The sequence below is a fragment of the Candoia aspera genome, chromosome 2, assembly GCF_035149785.1.
Source record: "Candoia aspera isolate rCanAsp1 chromosome 2, rCanAsp1.hap2, whole genome shotgun sequence".
In the NCBI taxonomy this organism is placed as follows: domain Eukaryota; kingdom Metazoa; phylum Chordata; class Lepidosauria; order Squamata; family Boidae; genus Candoia; species Candoia aspera.
Window position 1 is genome coordinate 151,789,519 of NC_086154.1, and position 13,028 is coordinate 151,802,546.

Below are 13,028 nucleotides of genomic sequence, written 5' to 3' on the forward strand. Positions count from 1 at the left end.
TAAATAAACAAACAAAGCAATTTGAAAATGCCACTGCTTACTAACTCTTCATTAATACTTAATAGGTGGGAAGAGCAGAATTCTGTCCATCCATTCAGCTGTTTCTCTCTGCTCCTGCCCCCATCAAAAAACAAACAAACCCAGATTGGTTGAACTGCTTCTAAAAGGAGGCTGTTGTAAAACCCTAATTTAGGAATTACATAGAAAAACACATTCTTACTAATGAAAATTACAAGGGAAACATTTAGAATAAATGATTTCCAGTTCATGAAGGGCACGTATTTGACCCAACACGATTTATCATTTATTGAACTTTCTTCTATGGACTTCATGGACCTATCCAGGTGGTTTTCTTGGCTGCAATATAGAAGTGGTTCACTACTAATTTCTTCAGGCATTTTTTGTGACTTTCAAATCCTGCTAGCAGCCCTTGTTGTATTCCTCCCATCAAGTACAAACCAGTCCAAACCTTGTTTAGCTTCTAAGTCCAAATATGGTCAGCCAGATTTGCTACCTGCTGGACTTTCTTCCCTTTAGATATTCTTAGGGCAGCCATGGAACAACATTAACAAGAAAAAAAGAATTGATGTATCCACATGGCACTGGCTTTCTTGAATGTGGAAGAGTTTTTTCATAGGAAAAAACTGGGAATGAGGACTGAAACTCATGGTAAACCTGAGAAGAAAGTGTACAGAGAGACTTTTAAATGTTGAAGGCACTCATATGACCCCTAAAATCACCTCTGTCACAAACTCACTGGACTTTTTGATCCTGCCCACTCAGGATTGTGTGTGTACTGGAAGACACAAATGGAGTGCTGGGGGGGAGTGGCATATGTGATCCACAGGTTATCTATCCTTGTACCAAACAACATTGACTGAAAATATCTCCAATTTCCAGTTATTAACCTTAATAGAGGCAGGATTTCAGAGGCAAAAGTATCTTATATAACAGTGACCGGTAGTTCTATTTTTTTTTTCATTGAGAATCTGTGTGCTCCATTGTGACTGGAGGCAATGATATACTGGATATGCACCAATCAATTCTGAATGAATCTTCACAGGCAAGAGATCTTCTGTTGACTAGTTCTTAGACTAAGGAATTGGATCCATAGCTTGTTGTAGTGAGGGTTGTATGGCCACATAAAGAGCAGAATCTGGGTGTATCTCACTATTGTGGGGGGATGGAATTACTCTCACTATAGCAGATTAAAGCATATACAACTGTCTACAGTGTAGTAATTGTATTACACCTCTTATCATTAGTCATACAGCCTGGGACTGATGGGATTTGGAATCCAAAATTCGGGTGGCTGTAGAATTCATATTCCTGCTCTATAATGCACCTACATTGTAATTTCTGTCCCCATCTACAATCATTAAAGGAGAGCAGCAATGAAGGACAGACAGAAAAGGAAGGGAAAGTACAAATTAGCTACCAGATTACCTGGTAAGGTAAGACAGCAAAACGCTTTAGCTTTTCAAGTTTCAAATGTGCCCAAAATAAGGAGTGATTTCCTGACTGTGAGAGCTACTAAGCCATGGAAGAGCCTGCCTCCTGATGTTGTGGGTGCTAGATCACTGGAGGTTTTCAAACAAAGGTTGGACTGCTGTTTGTCTGGGATGTTCTGGGATGCTCTGAAGTTTCCTGCTCTAGAAGACCTCCAAGATCCCATCCAACCCTATAATTCTATGATTCTATGAAATATACCTTGGAAGCCATTATTAATTGCCAGCTGTTTGAGCATCCATAAGGACCTGGAATAAAATAAATACTGTAAAGTCACTTTTGAGCCAAGCTCAACTCCTGGTAATCTACATGGAGACAAACATGCACTTCCTGTGGCATGATATGGAAGAGGGTTACCACTACCTTTTTCTGAGATGTTTTTTCAGCTTTCCAGTCTAGCCTACAGTCCTGGACTTCCCAGATAGTTTTCTCTCCATGTACAAATGAGAAATGACCTTGTGTATACTTAGGTCACCTAAGGTCAGCTAGTTGCTAGGCAAGGAGGAAATCTCTGAGTGTTATCTATGAAATCCCTTAACATAATGTTTCTTTTGACATAAGATCCAATCAAGTATGCTATTACAAGAAATGAGAGAGGCTGTGAGATTCTAAGGTGGATAACTTCTGGAACTAAGGGGAAGTATAATTTAGAGTGCTCCAAAGCTTTGCTTAGTGTGCACACCCTAACTCCTTTTTCAATTCTGAATATTTTGACAAATAGCATCTTCTACCAAAAGGAAACTTTGGAGCAGACAAAAGACTAGGATAATATATGGGGATATGGACACTTCAGTTGAGTTCAAATAGTATTTTGGTCTCAAACATTTGGTTTCTTACTTGTATACTTTATTAACAGTCAAATTTTAGCTTGTGGAAATTTTGGCTTGTTTGTCCTTCTGAGGGGGACTATTCCCTGTCCTGGTAAAAAATTATATGCAGTGAACCAAAGCTTATGTTAGGATATAGTAAAGGTAAAGGTTTCCCTTGACATTAAGTCCAGTCGTGTCCGACTCTAGGGGGCGGTGCTCATCTCCATTTCAAAGCTGAAGAGCCGGTGTTTGTCCATAGACACTTCCGTGGTCATGTGGCCGGCACGACTACATGGAACGCCGTTACCTGCCCGCTGAAGTGGTACCTATTAATCTACTCACACTGGCATGTTTTCGAACTGTTAGGTTGGCAGGAGCTGGGACTAGCAACGGGAGCTCACCCCGTCGTGCGGATTCGAACCGCCGACCTTCCGATCGGCAAGCTCAGCAGCTCAGCGGTTTAACTCGCAGCACCACCGCGTCCCACTAGATGTTAGGATATAGTGGTTCCTTAATCAAGTTGTTTTCATAGCTGATTCTATTAAGTAACCAATGTTTGCTTCATTTTCCAGCTAGAAATGTATCCACAAGAAGCCCAATACACCTGTAAAATAAAGTTCTTTTAAGAGGGGTGGGAATATGTAGACCTTCGTTGTCATTGGATTTAAAGTACTATCAGTCTCTTCCAGCTCACTAAATGAAAAGAGATGATAGGAACTGAAGTCCAACAACATCATGCAGGCCACAAATTCTCTACACATTCGTCTACAATACCTGCAGCTTTATTTTTCCTCCTCTATCTACTATTAAAGGTAAAGGTAAAGGTTTCCCTTGACGTAAAGTCCAGTCGTATCCGACTCTAGGGGGTGGTGCTCATCTCCGTTTCTAAGCCGCTGAGCCGGCGTTGTCCGTAGACACTTCCGTGGTCACGTGGCCGGCATGACTACACGGAACGCCGTTACCTTCCCGCCGAAGCGGTACCTATTAATCTACTCACATTTGCATGTTTTCGAACTGCTAGGTGAGCAGGAGCTGGGACTAGCAACAGGAGCTCACCCCGTCACGCGGATTCGAACCGCTGACCTTCCAATCGGCAAGCTCAGCAGCTCAGCGGTTTAACCCGCAGAGCCACCGCATCCCAACCTATCTACTATTAGAGGTCCCTTATGCAAGTACAGAATGTCTGCAAATGCTTTAAAAAATGTCCTACTGCTCTGCAACTTCTTCCTCGTGTATTAATCATAACGTGACTTTCCTACAAATATTAGGCAGTAATTTCTTCTGCATGTTCCGCAGCTAACTGCAAAGAACCAACTTTATGCTAAGTGAAGCAGAAAACATTTAGTCATTTGCTGTATTTTCTGCTACATGATTCAGTTTAGAACTGTCTATGGGCTTGCTTTCACTTCCCTCTAACTACAGCATGATCATGCCTCAATAACATCTTATTTCTGCCTTGTCCGCATGACATTGCCGTCATCTCAGCCTCTCACCCTATCAGCTAAGGCAGCTTAAAATTACCCTTAGCTATTCCAGATTTTAAGTAGTGTTTTCCTCTTGTCCTAATACAATTTTTGTCCTGAATCGAATCTGACTTGCTTCACCCATGATGTGATTGCTGAAGGAGCCAGGGGACTAACTCTGGCCAAATCTTATTGGCCACTTTAGGCTGCTCGCCTCTGGTTGCTGGGTTCTGACCTCCATGGCCACTTTGACTCGGGCTGCAGAAGAGACTGGATTCCACAGAAGCCTTCCATGTAATACCTGAGGGCACTTTTGAAAATGTTTGTCAGGTCTTATGAAGGTTCCCTATGAAGACAGGTTTAGTGTGCTTTTGAAAGAATGCTAATTCTTCAGAGGCGCGTCTGTAGTCTTATTCTGCACAGTAGGTCAATTTCAATTGGAAAAGAGAGCTGAGTTCTGCCAACTGTGTGTTGCCAGTTTTGTCACCACTGGGTGCACTACAGCTTTTCCACTGCTTCTGCTGAGAAGGGACCTGCATGGCTGCGTTATTATTGCATACACAACAATATGAAATCACAGCTGCCAGCTCTTTAGCTGGTGTTGGCCTTCATTCGCATCGAGTTCTTCACAAGTGTAGTATCAGTGTAGTATACTGTGCAAAGTATTGGTGTATTATTATTATTTACTATTTCACTACTTTTAAGAATTCATATATTTTTAAAGATTCATATATGACACTACAACTCATCAGCCAACACTCCTGGACCAGTATCATGCAGGTGCAGTTCCAGTGTGCTGTTTGTGCAACACACACTTACAGTATCTCATTCTTGAAGGGGGGGGTGTCTGTGTGTGTGTGCATTTTGCCTGCTCTATTTCAGCTTTGGCAGCCATCCACGAAGTTAGAACTGGACTCCTTGTTCATTCATTGACATTCTCTTGCCGCACTAGTTAAAGATACAGCTCACTGCTCCTGAGTACTTCCTCCCACTCCAGCCTGTGCCCCCCATTGTACCTATGAGCTGTCAGCGGAGCTACTTTTGAACTCTGATCAAGGGAGCTTTCCCAGTGCTCTTAACTCTGCACCACCCCTTCTCTGCATCTGAGGTCTGTTGGTCAGACTACCTTCATACACAGGTTTAATGCTCTTTCAGAAGAATATTAGACCTAAGTTCAGAAGTAGCCTGTCTCTCAGATCACAGACACAAAAGCACTTCTGCACCTACGACCTGTTACTTGGGCAACCTTACTGGTGGCCCAAGTACTTAGCATACTAAAAGCAACAAACTACAGGACAGACCAGAATGGACTGGCCAGATCTCTTCATAAACAAGTTAAGTAGCAACACTAAAAAATGTGAAACAGGAGCTGCCTACCCATATAATCTCCTACTGTCTCTTCAAACCATACATAATGTTTAGACATTCCTTTCATCATCATACCACCACAAGTGCACCACTGTAGCATCATGAACAAATATGTTACTTAAGTCTGCCCACTTTTTCTTCCTAACAACATCTCAGCAAGGATACATAATCCTGTGGTTATCAGATTTTGCAGAATTACAATACGCAGCAGCCCCAGCATAGCATGGACAATACTAAGGGATGCTGGGAGTGTCAGTTCAGCAACAAATCAAATATATGGCTCTTCTGAATATTGGAGGGCCATAAATTTCCCACCTCTCCCTTACAGAAATATTCTATGTCATGATACTTTTATGAAGCTATACTGATTTCAAGAAATGTTTTCAAAATGCATTCAATTTATAGGCTACCTCAATCATTAGAGTAATTGTAGGCAGCTTCCTTAAATGTCAACAGCAGACAATTCTCAGGCCTTCAGTTTTTCACCCTGCATCACAGAAAATTTATTTATTCTTCACAGAAAATCAAGTCAACATCTGCAGAAGCAAACCACTGGCTCTTTGCCTAAAAGTCTATCCAGCCCCAAAATCCCCTACTTCCCACAACTGAGTTCTTCTCACTTAAATTAGGGTTGGGCAGCTTCTTCGCAGCCAGGGATCATACTGTATCTTCTTTTCTTTTTCTTTGCTACTGAGGGCAATTGTGTGAATAGCTGTTAGGATCAACTATGAACTTACTGGAGCTAGTTTTTCCTTCTTTACATTGTAGTAGGAGAACTTTTTAAAGATTCAGTAAGCCTCTTTTCCCACAAAAAAAAAAAAAACAGGAGCTATTATCGTTTCAATCTTTAAGGACCACAAAAAGTGGGCCTGGAACTAGATATGGCCAGAGGTCTGCTCACCTATAATTTTATTGTGTTATAATATTTTACACTGCATTATTTTGTTATAATCCTTCCAATAATCCTGTAAAGCAAGTCAAAACTAGTATCACCATATAACAGCCTGAGATGGAAATAAAGGCTGAAGCCAAAACAAATAAATGATGACTGAATGAGTTTATGATAATCTGGATTGGAAACCTACCCTAGGCAACTCTCTCTCTTAACCAGTTCAGTGGTCAATCCAGACTTACAGGTACCGTTTCCAAGATAAAGTTCAAAATCAACACAAGCCAGGGTGGCCAATGGTGAGAGATGATAACTGCAGTGCAGTCTACAAAATGTGGTGGGCCATATGTTGCCCACTTCTACTGGTAGATAATCCCAGCTCTTGTATTGTCTATTCAATTCTACAGCCACAAATCCTTCCTAATTTTCAGACATTCTCTTTTTTAACTTTCTACAAACTGTCAAGGTAATCTCTTCCTTACATTCTCCAGCATCACCAGTTGTCCAAAGAGATTTTGATGTTTCCAACATGAGATTTCAGAAGCAGACACAAAATAACAGAATTCTGATGGCTACAGCTATTTATTTATTTATTTATTTATTTATTTATTCATTCATTCATTCATTCATTCATTCATTCATTCATTCAATCAGTCAATCAATCATTTTATAGGCCGCCCATTTCATATACATGACGCTGGGCAGCTAACTATTGAAACAGAGTTAAAAACAATAAAAACAACCAAAATTAAAAACCACAGAAATAGCATAAAAACTGCAGTCAAGAACACTCATAAACACTCATACTAACCATGAAATAGGCTCATTCATACTACCAGGGTCCCAAGCTTGATAGCAAAGCCAGGTTCTTAGTGCCCAGTGAAAGGCCATCAGGGTTGGGGCAAGCCTGATTTCTGGGCGGATGTTCCAAAGGGGAGGTGCCATGGCAGAAAAGATTCTCCTCCTGGGTCCCATCAGGTGACACTCTCCTGTGGATGGGACCCGGGGCGTGCCTCTCCTGCTGGAACTAACAGGACTGGTAGGCACCACTGGGCAGAGACAGTCCCATAACTAATCTGACCCCAAGCCATGAAGGGCTTTAAAGGTAAAGCACCAGCACCTTGAATTGCACCCTGAAGCATACTGGAAGCCAATGTAACTCAAAGAGCAGAGACGTCACAAGTGCCAAATGACTGGCACCTTTAACTGCCCTTGCCGCTGCATTTCGCACCAGGTGAAGCTTCTGAATACTTTTCAGGGGCAGCCCCATGCAGAGCATGTTGCAATAATTCAGTCAGGAGGTGACTAAGGTGTGAGTGACTGTGAGCAGGGCCTTGCAGTCCAGAAACGGGCACAACTGATGTACAACATGAAACTGTGTAAAGCCTCTCCTGGGTACTAATGAGAATAATCTGCCTAATTATGTCATTGGTGTAATTTACACCATTTACATAATTGATGTTGATTTATGGCATTTGTCCAGATGGTTTCAGAAACAACAGGCTTTCTCACTGTTGCTACCTGCTGATTGAGCAGGAGCTGCAAGTCCAGGAGGACCCCCAAATTGTGTACAGGATATGTGGGGCAGTGCAACCCCATCTACAACAAGAGATGGTCCCCATAACCAGGGGGTTCTAAAACCCAAAGCCACTCAGTCTTACTAGGGCTGAGTTGAAGCCTTTTATTTCCCATCCAGAGCCCCACAGCCTCCAGATACCAAGACAGGACCTCCACAGCATCACTCAGATGGCCCAAGTAGAGATGTATAACTGGGTATCATCCCCATACTGATCACATACTTGATCACATAGCATCTTCTCCAACTGGAGGAATTCTGGCAACTACCTAACAAATGATAATTAAGTTAATTGCTATCAAGTTAAGCTTAAGGAGATCGTACCTGACTATGGTATGAACACAAATCACATTGATCCTTCTGTAACCAGCTACCAAGAATTTTCTGGCTTTCCTGATTTGGGATCAAGTACTGATTTAAGATAACACTTTCTATCCTGCTTGTTCCAAGTGACACAAGTGAATCTATGCTGAGTTAACAATTATAGTCTGAATTTATATTTCATAAAAATATAAGTACCCTATGTTTTGTGCAGTTGGATCTGCTCTGACTCAGACTGATAAACCTACAGTACCTCATCACTGACATTTTACAGCAAACAATTCCAGTGGACACTTAAAAGAGACTGCAGCTGGCTCTGAATTTTGCCATCCTCCAGAAAAGCCTGCTGGCTAAGCCTACTGAAGAACAGAAATATTAGCTAATGATAATTAGCATAAATAAGGAGTAAGCCTATTCTATGTTTCATTTTCTATAAGTCACTTTGTGAATGTATTTAACTATATACAATTTTTTTTAAAGTTCAAATTTGTTTTATTTCATCATCCCTGTCCTTCTGGCATTCCTAATCTGAGGCAGAATACTGGCTAAGGAAGTGAGTCCAGATGTCCCTCATTAAAATGTGAGCTCACTATTTTGTCTGCAGTACGGAGATAGACCTGTAGAGATTGCTGGATGCTTATCAGACATGAGATATTCTATAAAATAATCTGTAGTGTTGGTACACATTCATCTGAATAAAATATTAAGATAAATGCACCTCTATCACCTGTTTCAAGCCTATATATTCTATCATCTCTAACCTTTGGATGCTCCTCACTTTTAGTTTTTCATAATCTTTTTTTCTGCTTCTCTCATAAGAACTGCTTTGCTAGATCAATCCAAAGACCTATCTGAGAGAATATTTGATTCCAGCAGTAGCCAGCAACTTCTTTCTGCAAAGCTCACAAACAGGTCTATTTTTTTTAAAGGCCACTCATAGCAGGTATTGTTATACATATAGATTGAGTATGACAGTTTATAGTCATTGATACTTTTCACTAATTTGATCTTGCCTTCTCACTGCTTTTTAAAATTTAGACGTTAAAGCTAAAAGTAAACATAATAAGCTATTCAAATCAATATCCATCACCCTGGAAGTCTGTCTATTGGTTGTTAAGAATAAACACTGACTGGATGGCTTATCACTTAATTATAAATTATATTTTTTGTACAATTGACAATTATTAAAAGTAAATTTAAAACTGTGTCGTAAGTAACATTTCTTTCAATATTTATATTGCCCTCTTCATTATTTTTCTAACAAACCAAATCCAATTGCTTAATTCAATTAACATATATATACACATTAATAAATATTATATTTATTAATCTTTCATACTTTATTAAGTATCTAAATGTTTATTTTACAGGTCCCTCCGTCTGATTCCTACACTACAGAGGAATAAAAGCTGTAAAGAATCAGTGTGGTTGACAGGATCATTGAAAGGGAGTTAGGTATTCATTCTCTTGACAGACGTTGGGATTTTAAGGCATCTATACATTTAAAGAACGGTTGGCTTCCTCGCCATCCCCACAGGTTTTGTGGTCATATTTTCGTTACAGTTAACATACCGCCTTCAGCGATTTCTCTAGTCACTGTTTTGAACCGTTGGCCCCCACCACCACCACATTTGATGAGTTAAAAGGAACATGCCCTCTATACAGTACATGGAAGCTCATTGTTATCAACAATTACGGCTGACAGAAACTTGACAGACCTCCGGCTCCCCATGCATTTGGTTCAAATCCCCATTTTCCAAAGCCATTTAAAGTCTCAGCATCTCTCGGCGCCCCTGTCATTCCGGGCTTCCCGCCCCCTCTGCGCGCCATTTCCTCCAGAGCCATCAGCCAGTTCCTCTAGTCTCTCGGCCCCTCGACTGGGACCGTGCAGTCCCCATCCGCCAATTCCCCCGGCTCAAGAGCTACCTACCTCGGAGGCAGGAGAAGGAGAAGCCCCCCTCGGAGGCAGGAGAAGGAGAAGCCCCCTCCCGACATTCACGCCGCCGCGGCGAAAACAGCCTCAAGAAACCAAAGAGAAGCAGCTCCAGCCCCCGCCCTCACTCCTTGCCTGGATTGTCAAACTGAGACAAAGCTTATTATTGGCTCCATGAGACGACTTCTCCCATTGGTTCATGTTCTGCCTCTCTTCCTCCTTCCCTCTATCGGGCTACGCCGTGAACGGGGCGTCATTGGCTACCAGAGGAAAACTTGGTCGACCTGGTTGGAACCTTTAAAGATGATTGGCTTTGCGAGGTGCGCGAACGAGTCTGGGCTTGCCACCCGCTGTAGCTTCATGCTGCTGTGTACCCAGTTCTGCCAGATGGGTTGCAGCGCCTGAGCTGGGGCCTGTCCGCCTCTGGGTTACGGCGTGGATAAAGAAAGAGCATGTCCATCAGTGCAATCTGAAGGCCAGCCGGGTTAGATCCGAAAACCACGTGCCGATCCGAAAGAAGCCTCACGTATACACCCTATAATTATCCCTGTTAATGATTGCGGTTTAATACATTACATAAAATTTTAATTAGCCACCTTTAGACATAGATTCGTGTATGTTCTAATTATGTAAATAATAGCACCAGTGCTGATGTCTAGAATATGCTACACTTCTCGAAAAAAAGCTCAGGAATGGAGCTTCTTTTTTGAACCTGACCAGATGGAGTTGAATCTTCCAGGTTTCATTCCAGCGTTGGTTCTCAAACTGAATGGTCAGGTCAGAGGACCCAACCCCGAAGTCGATATGCAGGAGCATGACGGGATAGAATCAGTTCAGTGACAGTACCACAATCAGATATTTTTAGGACAAGCTGGAATCTATCCCCAAAATGAAATATGATGTACCCAGTCCTAATATTTAGGCTTAAGGTGATGCTACATCTCAAAATAATATTGAAGGAGAAGTGCAGGCCACAGAAACAACCTGAAGGCAATGTGACAGTCCTCTTCCTAGAGAAAAAGAACGCGTCCACACAATTAATAACAACAGGTAATGTACCTATGGAATAACAGGTTTGAGTGCTGCTTGGCTGTGAAAAATATAGATGCTGAATAGGAGCACAAATGCAATAAAATGTTACACCAACATGAAGAAGATAAGCAGAATTTTCTTCTGTTTATGCTTTGGCAGCCATTAAGATTGGGACCCAAGACTAGGAACACTGTTGTGAGATGGGCAACCATTAGATAAACAAACAAACACTGCCCCGTGCAACTCCTTGAATAAAACTGGTATGACAATTGCCTTCATTTTGAGTAGAGGAGGTTAGGGCAAATTGAAAATCGAGCCAACAGTTTATACAGCAATTCAGTATTCCCAACCCTTCCTAGGCATTTGTTTAGTAATCCTTACAGCCCTTTAAAAGAAATATTGCAGATGAAGGGATCTGGGGCCAAGAGATAACGGCTTAAAGCCACCCCTGGAAATGAAAGCAAGGGCAAGAAGAAACTTGGTAAGTTATTTGTTTATAGCTCATGCACTTAGTTACTATCTGAGCTCAGATGCTGTCAGGATTTGGAGAAACCATATTTACTTAGTTACCAAGTGCTACTTCTTATCTAAAGTTTCTAGATTAGATCAAGTTTGCTGAAGTACATCCTGATCTCTGCCTTCTCTGTTATGCTTTCTGTCTTTCATGAATCAAATTGGATTATTCCAAAGAGCTTTTGGGATCGTGACATAAAATATGCTGTCTCTGCATCATACAATGCATGTGGGTGGAAAGGGAACACAGAATAGTCAATAGAGGGCATTTGTGTAGCAAACTTTGTAAGAAAACTGGGAACATAGTCAAGAGGACAAGATCTTAGCAGAGACCGCTGCAAGCCAAAATGACTGAAAACAAAACAAACACAAACTTGAAAAATGATGATGGCCCCACATAGCTAAATAATCTTCCTAGGCAACCAAAGAGATTGTGTTGCATAGCTAGACAGTGAGAAAGATGTTACTCCAAGGGCAGCCATTAATCCTTTATATAAATATAAACATTTCGAAGAGGAGGCACTGTTTTCAACATGCAAACATACCCATCAAACTATTCCATTTTGGGGTAAGCAACATTAGGCAGACCACAGAAAAGCAGTAAGAAATAGTGAGATGTAGAAATTAAAGGCATGAGGTACCATAAAGCAAACAAAGCTAAAACTACTTTACACTAACACCACTCAATATATCTGCAAACCGCCCTTGCCCGTACAACATTTCATATATTGCCTTTAAATGTTTCACCTCATTTTCACAATACAGTTCTATCCAATCACAGCTTTCTCAGTCTTCCTACTCCTCCTGACCCATTCATTCTTCCTTCATATGTTTGTTTTGCAATTCTTAAAATTTCTCCATCAGTATTCTAATTATCAGTAAACACTCTACCAAGGTACCAAAATTCATTTCCCTGTTCTAGTTTTCACCATCTCTATATGTCATATAGTTGTTCACTGCTTTTTCTCTCTGAAATAAAAGTAACTTGGCCTTTGATACATTAATGCTCAGATCTGTATTCCCTATTGCATTGTACAATCTATCTAATATTTGCTGCAAATCATTAAGTTCTCCACTAACAACATGGCACCATCTGTATACAAAAGGACACTTAAATCCATATCCCCATCCACCATATCTCTAATGTTATTAAAAGCATTTCTGATTATTTCCCTTCTACAGTATTTCGTGTATTTAAGGGTATATAATATACATGAAATAGAAGGGAAATCATACATCCTTATTACTCCTTGCTCAGTGCTGAACCATTTGTTAAGCATTCAATTTATTCTCCGGCATGCTTTACTTCCATCATATTCTGCTCTTAATGGCATTTAGCAACCAAACCTAAACTCAGTGTGTGTGCAAAGCATTCCATAATTCAAGACTTTTCACTCTTTCATAGTCTTTATTATACTATAAAAAGTTTGATAAACTTTCATACATTTCTTCATTTCTCAGGTCTATATACCTTGTACATAGCATAAAGCCATATCTCAGTTTTCTAGTTTCGCTCATTGTCACTCTTGATTAAAATCTCCAAAGACAAGGTTCTGAACTATCTGATCTATGGAGCACAAACATATGGTTATCATATAATAGTCATGCAATCTAA

The 13,028-nt window shown here is 40.9% G+C and overlaps 1 protein-coding gene across 1 annotated transcript in view; it reads right to left on the reverse strand.

Moving 5' to 3' along the window:
- TYK2 (tyrosine kinase 2) overlaps positions 1 to 9,937 on the reverse strand; it is a 52,233-nt gene extending 42,296 nt beyond the window's left edge. The window contains exon 1 of the mRNA XM_063294323.1: positions 9,866 to 9,937. The gene's annotated coding sequence lies outside the window, so the exon portion shown is untranslated. The remainder of the gene's footprint in view (positions 1 to 9,865) is intronic.
- Positions 9,938 to 13,028: the final 3,091 nt, after the last annotated feature.